The following is a 12,611-nucleotide window of genomic DNA, read 5'->3' as shown; positions in this document are numbered from 1 at the left end:
AGGAATAGAGACAGTGGAAATGTAATGGCTGTGTGAGATGTCAGAGGGACAGTGGATGGGGGACGGGGTTATCACTGTGTGAGGGATATAAATGATAAATGTCTATTACATTGTTTTGTACAACCAAAACTAAAAAAATTGTAAAAAAAAAAAAAAAAAAAAAGCTCTGTGGTATGAGAATAGATGAAGAGGGGAGGGGCAAAGAGGGAACAGAAGGAACAGCATGAGCAAATGAGCATGGGCGACAGGTACTTTGTCCCTTCCATTTGAAACTGAAGATGCTTTGACTCTGGAAACATTTTAACCATAATATAGCAACATCAGTAGATTTTTCCCTAGCAAGTATTTTCTAGAGTAAAATGGACTGAGCCAATTAAATGCATTGATTATTATTTCATCAATGTTTTCTGCCACTGTGTTTTTTGTTTTGGGGGAAGTGAATTATTTTTAGCCAGGTCCCATTGAAATTTGTGATGGCCAGTTTTATTTTTTTATTGATGATTTATATCAGCGATCATCATTATGATCAGATTAAAAGCTAATAAATTAGATGTTTCATTGAGCGGAGCCATGAGAAATTTGTGAGCAAATCTCCTCAGCTATTTTAGGCTCAGTGTATGGTCTCGGAGTGAGCCATTATCCCACTAGCTCAGTTCTTTCAGATACCACCCATCAGGCTGAATATTGTGTGCTCCTTGTCTATACTCTGGCTGGAGCAAAGAGAAACACTGGGGCCAAAACAATGGGAATGAAACACTCACGGTCAAGGTGGTGAGTCAAAAAATGTGGGCTTTTCTTTAGGCTCAAGGGTCTGCAGAGAGGAAAGCACAATGCATGTCTAGGGGACTCACACTCCCCGGGCCATCTGACACCAATGGGCAGAAGGATGTTTGGGTCTTCCTAGCAGCGCAGAACCAAACACTCCCGATTTCCTTGTCATGACTAAGACTTCTTTTAATCCAGGTAGACGGTGTAATAGAGTGGATAGAAGCAGAGGTCTGACATTTGAATTTTGCGTCCGCTACTCACTACATCCCCCTGGGCAAGTCTCTTTGCTCTCCGACCCTTTGCTTTTATATCTGAAACATGGAGATACTATCTATCTCATGGGATGCTGAGCACAGTTCTTGGCACTTAGTACATGTAACATAGACTGAGGCTTTTAGGAATGAATTACCTAATTGCAGAGTGAGTATTATGGAAATGTAAATCTTCCTTCCTCCTCCTCTTTCTCCTCCATTCTCTGAAAATCTATCCTTTGGATGAGGTCTAGAACATGCTACCCCAAAATATGGTGCCTTGGCATATTGCCTATCTTAAGCGGAAGGACGTTGGGAAAATAGCAGAAGTAGTAAGGTCACTGACCTCCCCCAACCCTTCTCCCCTGAAAGCAGGAGATAAATGTCCCATGTGAAGAAAGGTCTCCTCCCTATGCCACGAGGAAGGGAGATACCCTTATCACCAGACTGAATTTGGGGCTGGGAAGGCTGTGTGAACAAGTCTTGTTACCTTTTCACCATTTACAACCCCAAGCTCAAATCCCTTGGTCTTGTCACATCGAAGCCTTAGAGTTCTGAAGATCTATCCTTTCACACAGGAAACTTTGCCTCTGAGCCTTTGCACATGCTGTTCCCTCTGTCAGGCATGCTCTTCCACCCAGAAAGCTGGTGGACTCCGTTTTACTTCCAGCTTGAGTGTCCTCTCTTCTGTGAAGCCCTTCCCCATGCTGCCCACCCAGACGGCCAGTCCATTCCCTGTTCTCATGCCACCAGCTGACATCTTGTTTATTCCTTGTGCCAGGCAGGGCTTTTTCAGCTTCGGGTGTCAACCAAAACTTACCTCAGAGATGTGTTAGCATAAGTGTGATTTATTGGCTTTTGTAACTGCAAGGACCAGGGTATGATTGAATCTAGAGGCTCAAAGATGTCTCCTTTCACTCCTTCTGTCTCTCTCTCTCCTCTTCCTGTCTTCCTCCTCCATCATCTTTCGTCCCTTAGGGCACCCCATTGGAGATCCGGGTAACTGACCCCAGCTTTATCCTGCAGCTCCACTCCTTGTCTCTTGACCTGAGTCGATGGTTTCCGTCTGGTTCGGAAACTCTGACCTCTGGGTTAGTCAGTCTGGCTGGAATGTGAGGCGCCTGAACGAAGCCAAGTGTAGGGAGGCGGTGGAAGCTGGAGCTAGTGGGCTCCGAATGCCAGCCCGAGTGGTCTGGGCTGTGTCCTGTAGTGGGCCTGGGGGCGCCACTGCGGGTGCCATCAGAATTCTACTGTAGGCAGACAAGTCGAGCAGGGTGTGTACGGGACGGAACAGAAGAGTCAGGATTATGGCGACGGGAGACTGTCCCACTAGGCAGTTTTCTTTTGTGAAGGGAGCCCACGAAGCACAGGCGGCTGAGTTTTAGGATGGAGAACACAGAAAGGAGAGGTGGTACGGAGGGCATGGCTACAGACACAAGCCCTGGTTACTGTGGCAGGCTGCGTCATGGGCTCCGAGGAGGTTCCCATCCCGATTCCCAGAGCCTGTGAAGGTTACCTTATATGGCAAAAGGGTGAACATCCCCACAATGGCAAACATGTGATTCAGTGAAGGGTCCCGAGATGGGGAACTTATCCCAAAGTGTCCAGATGGGCCGAGTGTCATCACCAAGGCTGAGCTAGCATTTGCTGGCCGACTCCTGACACCCTGCACTGTGCTTCTTTCTGAGCTGCACACTGACCCTTTCGTGTGACTGGCACGGCCTTGCCCGTGGTTTGGCTGGAGGGTTACTTCTCTGGGTCCTACAGATCTATTCCCAAGCTTTGCTTTGCCTGAGCACTTCAGAGTCCAGTGTTATAAACCAAATAATAATACATATGAGACCTCAGAAAGAAATCCCAATAAATCACTTAGATGAGTGTTGCCCTTGCAGGTTGGTTCACTCTAATTTGCACACTTCCTTGGAGAGATGCTTCGTTCCTTGACCCCAGCTCAGCGAGTCCAAGTTCACATCGGCTTCCACGGTGTGCCTCTTCCCTCACTACCTCTCCCCATCATGTCAAAGTATTTTTAGCCAGAGTAGCAGCAATTAAAAAATCTATCTACACCAGCTTTCCTTTGAATTACCTTTCTTTTAAATGACACAGACATGCAGTTTAACCGGATGGCCTCGCTCTGCCTCACGTCCTTGTTCTCCCTTCAATCCTGGTAGACAACGTGGACCGGCTACCTGGTGAGAGATTCGTCCAGCTCTTTCAAGATCCCAGGCCCGTCTCCCACTAGTTCACATGCAACGTGGAAAAACGGTCACAAACATTTAATGTTAAAAAGGCAGGCTATCAAAAGGGTCCATCGATGGATGGATGGATACACAAAATGTGGTCTATACATGCAAGGGACTATTATTCAGACTTTGAAAGGAAGAAAATTCTGACACATTCTACAACATGGATGAACCTGGAGGACATTACGCTCAGTGAGATAAGCCAGTCACAAAAAGACGAGTATTATATATGTGCTTCCACTCATCTGAGGTCCTTGGAGTAATCAACCTCATAGAGACAGAAAATAGAATGGTGCTTGCCGGGATCTAAGGGAAGAGGGGGGTGGGGAGCTATTATGTAATAGGGATGTAAAGAGTATCATTTTGGGAAGATGAACACGTCTGGAGATGGATGGTGGTGATGGCTGCACAACCATGTGAATGTATTTAATGTCATGGAACTGAACACTTACAAATGGCTACGATGGCAAATTTCATGTCATGGGTATTTGAGCACAATAAAAAAGTAGGCCATTAAATAGTCTTCCATTACAATTTCATATAACATTTGTTTTTTCCAGATTATATAAAGAATGTGTGTTCTCCTAAGGGATACTGTGGATGCCTGACCATCGCACTGTACACCAGAAGCTGAACATTAATGAATGCCAACTATAATTTTATATATATAATGTGATGGCTGGGTGTGAGGTCGGAGGGATAGTGGATGGGGGGAGGGGGGTTCACAGTGTGAGGGATATAAATGATGAACGTCTAAGTATTACCTTGTCTTGTACACCTGAAACTAATAAATTAAAATAAAAAAGAAGAATGAATAAATAAATAAATAAATAATAAAAAAAATAAAAGAGTTTTTAGAGGTAAAAAAAAAAAAGAATGCGTGTTCAATGACACAATTGAAAAATACAGAAAGCCTCCAAAACAAAGTGATTCATACTTTCACCCTTCAAAATTAAGTGTAATCAACATTTTGTTGTGTATGATTTCAGTCTTATACTTCTATGTACGCTTACTTATACACACAAACAGTCACATTTTGAAACTTTTCTCTTATAACAAAACTAAAATTTTGTTCTTACACTCTGGTAGTTTTTTTCCCCTTTTACTTAAAACAACATAAACAATTCCTGTTGTTTAGATGAATTTTGTTTTCAAGTTAGTTACTAATTTATTCATTCAACAAATATTTAATGGGCACCCATTTTCTGCTTAATTTGTGTCCCCTTACAAAGTTGAAAAAATGTTAGTGAACGCCTGATAACCTGACCTTGATTTTTCTATTAGCATATTCCTATCCTTGTTCCACTACATATCTATCTATCCATTTATCCATCCCTCTATCCACCCATTTAGCCATCTAATTTTTGATGCATTTTAAATTGTTCTGCTCAGGTCTCAGCACACGTCCATCTAAATTCTTTGGTATACTTATTACTAATGAGAGTTCAGTATTTTTTACAATTTTTCTTTTGATGGAAAATTTATGTGCAATGAAATGTGTGTGTGTGTGTGTGTGTGTGTGTGTGTGTAACAAACATATACTTGGAATATTATCGTCACGTCAGAAGTCTCACATTTGTATCTTCTGAGACAATCCCCATACCACATCCCACAGGCAACCACTGGTTTTCTTCCCAGAATAGTTTTTGTATTTCTGGAATTTCATATGAATGCAATCATCTAGTGGTTTTTACATTTATCCACATATCAGAAGTTTGTTCCTTTTTAATGCTGAGTAGTATTCAACTGTGTGAATAACCAGTTTGTTTTTCCATTTTTGTGTTCATAGACAGTTGGGTTGTTTTCATTTTGGGGCTCTTATGAGTAAAATTGCTACGAGAATTCTTGTAAGTTTTCTTTTCTCTTGGTTTCTATGATGGTCAATCTTATGTGTCCAGTTGACTGGGCCAGGGTGTCCAGAAGTTTGGTCAAACCTGATTTTGGCTGTGTCTGTGAGGATGTTTTTGGATGAGATGAACACAGCACTAAGTAAAACAGATGGCCCTCCCCACTGTGCATGGGCCTTGTCCACCTGAAGACCTAGGCAGAACAAAAAGACCGAGTAAGAGGGAACCTCTCCTGCCCGACTGTTGAGCTGAAGCATCGGTTTTCTTCAGCCTTTGGACTTGAACTAAAACAAAGGCTCTTCCTGGGTCTCCTGCCTATCTCCAGGTTGCTGACCTCAGATTTGGGGACTTTTCAGCCTCCACAGTCACATGAACCAGTTTTTTATAACAAATTTCTTTTCATATATATATGCACCTATATATATATAAAAAGAAGATACATATGTGTGTGTATATATATATATATATATATATGTATATGTTCTGTAAGCCAGATAAGAAGATATCTATATATATAAAGATTTATATATAAAAATATATCTATCTACACAGACAATAATTTAGTGGTTACCAGAGGGTAAGGGGGTGGGGGGTGGGTGATGAGGGTAAGGGGGATCAAATATATGGTGATGGAAGGAGAACTGACTCTGGGTGGTGAACACACAATGGGATTTATAGACGATGTAATACAGAATTGTACACCTGAAATCTATGTAAATTTACTAACAATTGTCACCCCAATAAATTTAATTAAAAAAAAAATAGCAGCATCAATGTGTGTTTAATCAGTATGTTTAAGAACTATTCTAAACCCTGTTCATCAGATATTTGGAACTGCAGTTTGATAATCAAAATGCTAATCTGCACAGTCCATTTGTAATCTGGTTGTGTTTGTAATAAATAAATCTTGATGGCTAATATGTAAAAAAAAAAATATATATATATATATATATCTAGTTATCATCTGTCTATCATCAATGTATTATCTATTTACCTATCAATCTATTCTATCTATAATCTACTTACCTGTCTTCTTACTATCATCTATCATCTATCTATCAATCTATCTATCTATCTATCTATCTATCTATCTATCTATCTATCTTCTTCTATCTATCTTGCTCACAGGAAACCCTTGTTTTCAATTTGTACCCATAGTCCCCAGAGTTCCAGCACTGAGCAGGGACCGAATAAAAGTGTGAGGAATGAAGGAAAGGCCGGATCACTAGAGGCAGCTGAGTCCACAGGAAGGAGAGCAGCTGAGATGTACTTCTGTCCCCATCCCTTCTCTGGTCCTTTGGGAGGACTTTAGCCAGCATGGGTGTGCACTCAAGCGCCAGTCTGTCTGGGCTGCAGGCACAGAGGGGAGTCATTGGAGCTGCCTTGAGTATCTCAGTAAACCGGCCGTGAGAGGCCCTTGTCTTTTATCTTCTGAGAAGTAACCTCGGTGGTTCCTGTGTTCTAGCTGCTGGCTTTAGCCATTAGCCCAAATATTCCATTGGTGCAAAGAACCCAGCCCAGACGAATCAGAAGTGGCAACTTCCCAATAAGCCTAGATCGTTTGCAAGGTCACGAACTCTCATGGTCATGTGTCCTAACACCCACTACAATCAGGGCCTGCTGAGAAGCCCAATTTTCTTCGTGGGTTATTATAACCAAATCATAGTGGGAATCATTATGTAAAAAGGACTGTTCCTCATCCTCTCTCAGAGTTGTCAATCTTTCCATTTTATGTAAAGCTCTGGCTGCAGTAATCAGCCTTAATGAATGGGCTTGTGGATTGGAAAGTGCGAAAGACAAGGAGTCTTGTTACTCTTATCCTAAAATACAAAGAACCCCAGAGATCAAGGATGCCTTATAGTCTAACCATCCTATGTTACAGACGGAAAACTTACGCATCAAGAAGTTAAATTAATTGTTGAAGTCAGATAGTTATGAAAAGGGCCAGAACTTGGAAACTTGAGTGTCCAGCGCTAAGTCAGGCATAATCACTTATAAGATGTGTGATTTGGGGCCAGTTCCTAGTGTTTGGGGGCCTGAATTGTCCTCTCCAGATAGTGGGGAGACGACTACCTATTATCTGTGATGATCAGAGGTAAAGTGTATAAGTAGCGGGCCTCTGGTAAATGCTACAATGGTGTTACAGCAGAAGAGTGTGTCAGAATTACTGTCCTCTTCCCATCATCCACCTTTCATCAACAAGCTTAGAGCTGTTGTAGAACAGACTTCCGTTCCCTGGCTCAGTGTGACTCATTTTCACTTTTCATGGGTATGGAATAAGCAGGATGATGGGGGAGTTCTTGTTCCTCTAGACAGACAGAAAATGCCAACAGAAGCGGGTGAGGTAGAGTTGAGGGAAAGAGATAACTCACCCCACGATCTCCGTGTAGGGTAGATGTTGAGGAAAAGTTGCCTTCATGGGTTGGTGTGAGCTTCTGTCTATTAGCTTTTATCTGTTCCTGCATTTGAGGTGATTTCTGTGCTGTGATCAGGGGGTGAGTAAATTCCCCTTTTGGTCTCATTCTCCCGAGTAGGGGAGATGTGAGATGATGTTTGCTGTCCTGTCTGTGCTGTGAGGTGATGGTTAGCTTAGGGTTAAAGAAATTCTCGATCAGGGGTTGAGAGAATTCCCTCTTTGTTCTGACTGTTTCGCCCACATCAGCAGATGAAGTAAAGTAGCTAAGTTCTATCAGGACGACGTGACAGGCACGTTGCCAGGCTTTGGAAGACCTTGGGCTGAACGCCCCAAACTAGAACAGTACATGTGGCTTATCCGGATGAACTGGCCCTTCAGCCGGAGGGACAGCATTCACACCAGTAACTGCTGGACCCTCCCGGAACTGGCCATTCCCGGAGGGGGAGGCAGGAACAAGAAACTTGGCTCTAAGGTACATCTGAGAAAATATATAAGGCAGACCTCAGGTGGCAGTGTAATTACTATTATTTCGTCATTTGGTCATTTGTCATTGGTGATTCTAACATTTTGAAGACTTCCAGCAACACGCAGCTTATAACACCAGGGGATGTCCTGACTTCCAGCCGCGAACCTGGGGAGATCTGGCTGGTTCCGGCCTCCCCAGTGTTGTTCCCCAGGTTAGCCTTCTTGAGAACTTGCTAGTGTCTAGAAAACTTGTGTGCAGCTTGTGGCTTACAACATCAGAAGACGTCCTAACTTCTAACAACAACAACAACGACAACAACAGCAACATTCTTCAGATTGTTAACACCTTGAAAACTTATACGCAGCTTGCAGCTTATAGAATTAGAAGACGCCTTGACTTCTAACAACAACAAAGACCACAGACCAACATTCTTGGGAACTTGTAAGCAGCGGTGAGGGAGACGCCTGAGTTTCTCTCAGCTACAGACCTGGCAAGGTTTTGATTTGTGCATTTTCCAGTGCTGTTCTCCCCCAGTTTGGTGAGCTTGTGGCGTCTACTGTAATAGTTACTATCCTACAGAGCTTATGACTGCTTTCGGATACTCCTTATGATGTTGTTTGTGTATTTAGCCAAGTGATTTTTGATCAATAGTAAACATATGTTGGGATCTCTTACACTTACGTGTACTCCTTTGACATGACATTGTTATCAGTGTATATAGTTAAGTCTTAACCACCTTTATTTTCTGTTATTAGCACATTCTATTAATTGCCTTTGTCTTTTTCTATTGGATATTGCTAAATAAATTCATTAGGTATTGCTAAATAAATTCATTAGCCCCGTTCTAGCGTGTGTCCCTCCTCCTTCTTTTCCCCGCTCATCACTACACTATGATACCCCCTCTCTCACATGTTCTCAGTCTTAGGTAGATTGCTCCATAAATGCAGCTTCAGTGCTCCCTCCTGCAGAGACTGCTGCCTCTAAGGCTTGAATTGTGTCCCTCCCCCAAATTCCTAAGTTGCAATCCTAACCACCAGTACATCAAAATATGACATCATTTAGACATAGGATCTTTACAGTGGTGATAAAATTAAAATGAGGTCATTAGGAGGCTCCCATACGACTGGAGTCCTTATGAAAAGAGGAAATCTGGAGACAGACACAAACAGAGAGAAAACAATGTGAAAACACAGGGAGAAGACAGCCATCCACAAGGCAAGGAGAGAGGCTTCAGAAGGAACCCATACTGCCAACACCTTGATTTTAGACTTCCAGCCTCCAGAACTGTAAGGCAACGGATTTCTGTTGTTTACGCTGCCCAGCCTATGGTATTTTGTTACAGCAGCCCTAACAAACGAATCCAGTCAGTCTCAGTTCCTGTAGTTAGAGGTCTGCAAGGCTCATTCTCATGGTGCTACAACAGCCCACATGACACAGACAGAGGCTCGGAAGGCACTTGCTAACTAGGCGGTGCCTGCTTGCTGCTTTTGGAAACCCAGCGTCTGCCACATAAATAAGACACATGGCTCAGTTACCCTGATCGCTGCAGCTGATAGCCAGCGAAGTGCCTGGCACGTGAGTGAGGCCATCCTAGGCTCACCTCTTAGGCAACCCACCATCTGACTGCAGACGCATTAGCAAGTCCAGCCTGCATGAGCTCCAAAGAACCTCCCGCTGAGTGGTGCACTCAGGAGCTAAATAAGACTTTGGAGTGGTTTCTCATAGCTGCAGCTAATGAAGGGCAGCTCTACCCTAAGAGAGAAAAAGCCAGTTCCGGGTGTGTTACTGCGTTAGTTACCACTGTGAGTCCAGTCCCAACCGGGACACTGCAGGAAGCTGTGTAGACTTCATGTCAGCACTGTAACTCGGAGGGACAACGATTCTCGTCCACCTTTGTTGAGAGTTTTTCCCATGGCATTAGCTCTCCTGAACTCCTAGCCTATGGGGCTGGGCCAGCTTCCACGTCTTTAGAGGTAGACAAGTTGAGAGACCAGACAGCCCTTGAGATGAGAAGCCTTCCGCGTGCTCGGGAGCTGTCCAGCCTGGCAGCTTCTGAAGTCAGAGGTGCGCCGAGGATGTGGGGTGAGCGCCGATGGCATCTACTGCAGATGGGGAACCCGGTACCGTATGGTCAGTGCGATGACAGGAGGGGGTCCGAGGTGGGGAGCTTGCCTCAGGAGGATGGATTTGAGGGTGCTATATGAACTGCTGAATACAACGCCCCGTAATGGGCACTCTTCATCCAAGTCGGGAATCCCTTTGATGGTGCACATTTCAAGCAGAGGAGGAGCAAGCACGGACTCAGAGGTCTGGTTGGGGAGCTGTGTTTCGGCTGCACAGCTGGGGAGCTCTTCGTTCCACTCAAACTGCTCACTGGAGGAGGCGGCCCGCTTCGCTAAGTGTGGCCGTGATCCTGCTTCTGTAATGACGGGTTTCTCAGCACGAGACAAGTGCTTACCAGCTGGGCTTATTGACTCAGGGACCAGATCTTTTAAATGGCCATTCCAGTGAAGGAATAAGAATGTGTATATATGTATATATATATTTGATTAGAGATAGGGAATTCACAGAGTAAACGTTTAGGGAGAAGTGTTTCCTGCACAGGCTTAAAAACAACAACAAAACACACTAGAATCCAAAATGAGAGGAAATTAATTTCAAATAGTGTTGGTCTGTGAATACTGACAGAAAACACAATGCTGGGCTCGAGGGCCGACCCCAGCAACACTTCCCAGGGTGCTCAGGGCACAGCCAGCACCACGCTTTGGAGAGGAGGGCCCCGTGGGAGGCACGTGTGTGGAAGGTAGCCCAGAACATTCTCTTCCTGGGGCAGTTGTGATGCTTATTAGCATATCCATCTCCCCAAAGGATGGGCAGTAAGGAGGGCACTCTAATCTTGCCTAACTCAGATTTCCGAAAGGTGCAAGAACTTTTAACTTGCCAGACCCCGATTAAATTTCCCAGGGATGCTTGGTAGACTGCAGGAATTAGCCACAAACCCATTTCCGAGACAGGTATGTGATCCCAGAGGAGACGAAATTTCCTTGGTGAATGTGGTAGAAGGAGGATTGGCCTGGAATCAGAAAGTGTGGAGCCTGGGCCGACCTTGCTGTTGAATCTGGGCAAGCCACTTAGCCTTTGTAGGTTCCAATCTGTCCAATTCTTTCTGTTTTCTCATCTATAAAGTGGGATTCATAATAGTTGGGTTGTTTGAGGGTTATATATGAGTTCATGGAGCAGTTTGGCTCAAACATGGGGTGCTAAAAAATGTATCTAAGTGGACACGTTGGTCAACGTTGCTCAAGCAGTAGGTCGCTGTAATCAGAAGTGTCTGGACGCGGATGGGAACCACTCTGAGCACCTCTTGTAATTATAGAAGTCAAACGTGACTTGTATTTATCTTTTGTTACCAGTACATATTGAGTATTACGATTTTAATAGTTTTTTTCCTTTCTTAAAATGTGTATGCATGTTTTTGGCACCCTCTGTATAAACTATCATTCATCAATAGGAGATCTTGGGCAGGTCCCAGACTTCAGATGAATTTTCTAACTTATATAAATAGTATTAATGGGCAGATGACCTTTGCCTTGAAAGTTCTTGGTGGGGCAGCTGTGTGGGTTGGCAGTCCCCGGGCCCTCCCCAGGCTCTGGTGTCCTGGTTGCTGATCCATGGGGGCAGTGGGGCTAGGTTCAGAGGTTTGGGGAGCACCTGGTTAGTGGGGGTTGGAAGGAAGGGGTTTGCTGGTGGGTAGCCAGATGCCTTTTCCACGCAAACAGAAGCTCTCTGCTGACCAGTGGGAGGAGACAGTCCAGGGAGGCAGGGCTTGGATCTCTTGTCCATCTTGTGGCAGAGAGAAGGGTGTAGGGCTTGGGTAGAGGAGGAAGAATTGGGGGAAGGCTGGAGAGAAGAAGCAGGCAGCACAGGAAATTCCAAACGACCCTTCAGCCTGCCCTGCCTGGCCTACCACCTCTCCTCTCCCAACCTCTCTTGGGATGAGTTATTCAACCTCAGTGAATAATTTCCTCAATGGTTAAAGGGTGACACTAATACCTGCACTGGCAGAGTCGTCATGAGGATTAGAGATAATTCATCTTAGGCACCCAGCACAGCTCAGTAAGTTCTAGCTATTGCTTTAGTATTCATGGTTTTAACTGATTGCAACCGGTACAACCCTAACCTACCCACCCAACAACGTCTTTTATCTACGTCATCTGTTGCTAAACCAAGTCTCTCCATTCTAGTGTCATCTGCATGATGACACTCTAGAGATAATTTTCTCCAGTCCACCAATTTGTAGGTGGACATTTGAGATGCATGGGTTTGTGTCGATTCTTACATTATTATTCTCTAGCCACCCAATCTAAATTCACAACGCAGACACTTCCTGGGACATCACCATATATTATATAAGACCAGGTCTTATATAATATAATATAATATAATATAATATAATATAATATAATATAATATAATATAATATAATATAATATAATATAATAGTGAGTCTTATATTAATTTTTGCTCCAAAAGACGCATTAGAGCTGATGGTCTGGCTCGGTCTTATTTTCAGGGAAACATGGTAGTACCCGAGAATTCGTTGAACCGTGGGCATGACAT

Source organism: Rhinolophus hipposideros (assembly GCF_964194185.1).
Source record: "Rhinolophus hipposideros genome assembly, chromosome: 1".
Classification (NCBI taxonomy): domain Eukaryota; kingdom Metazoa; phylum Chordata; class Mammalia; order Chiroptera; family Rhinolophidae; genus Rhinolophus; species Rhinolophus hipposideros.
This window is presented reverse-complemented; position numbering follows the sequence as displayed.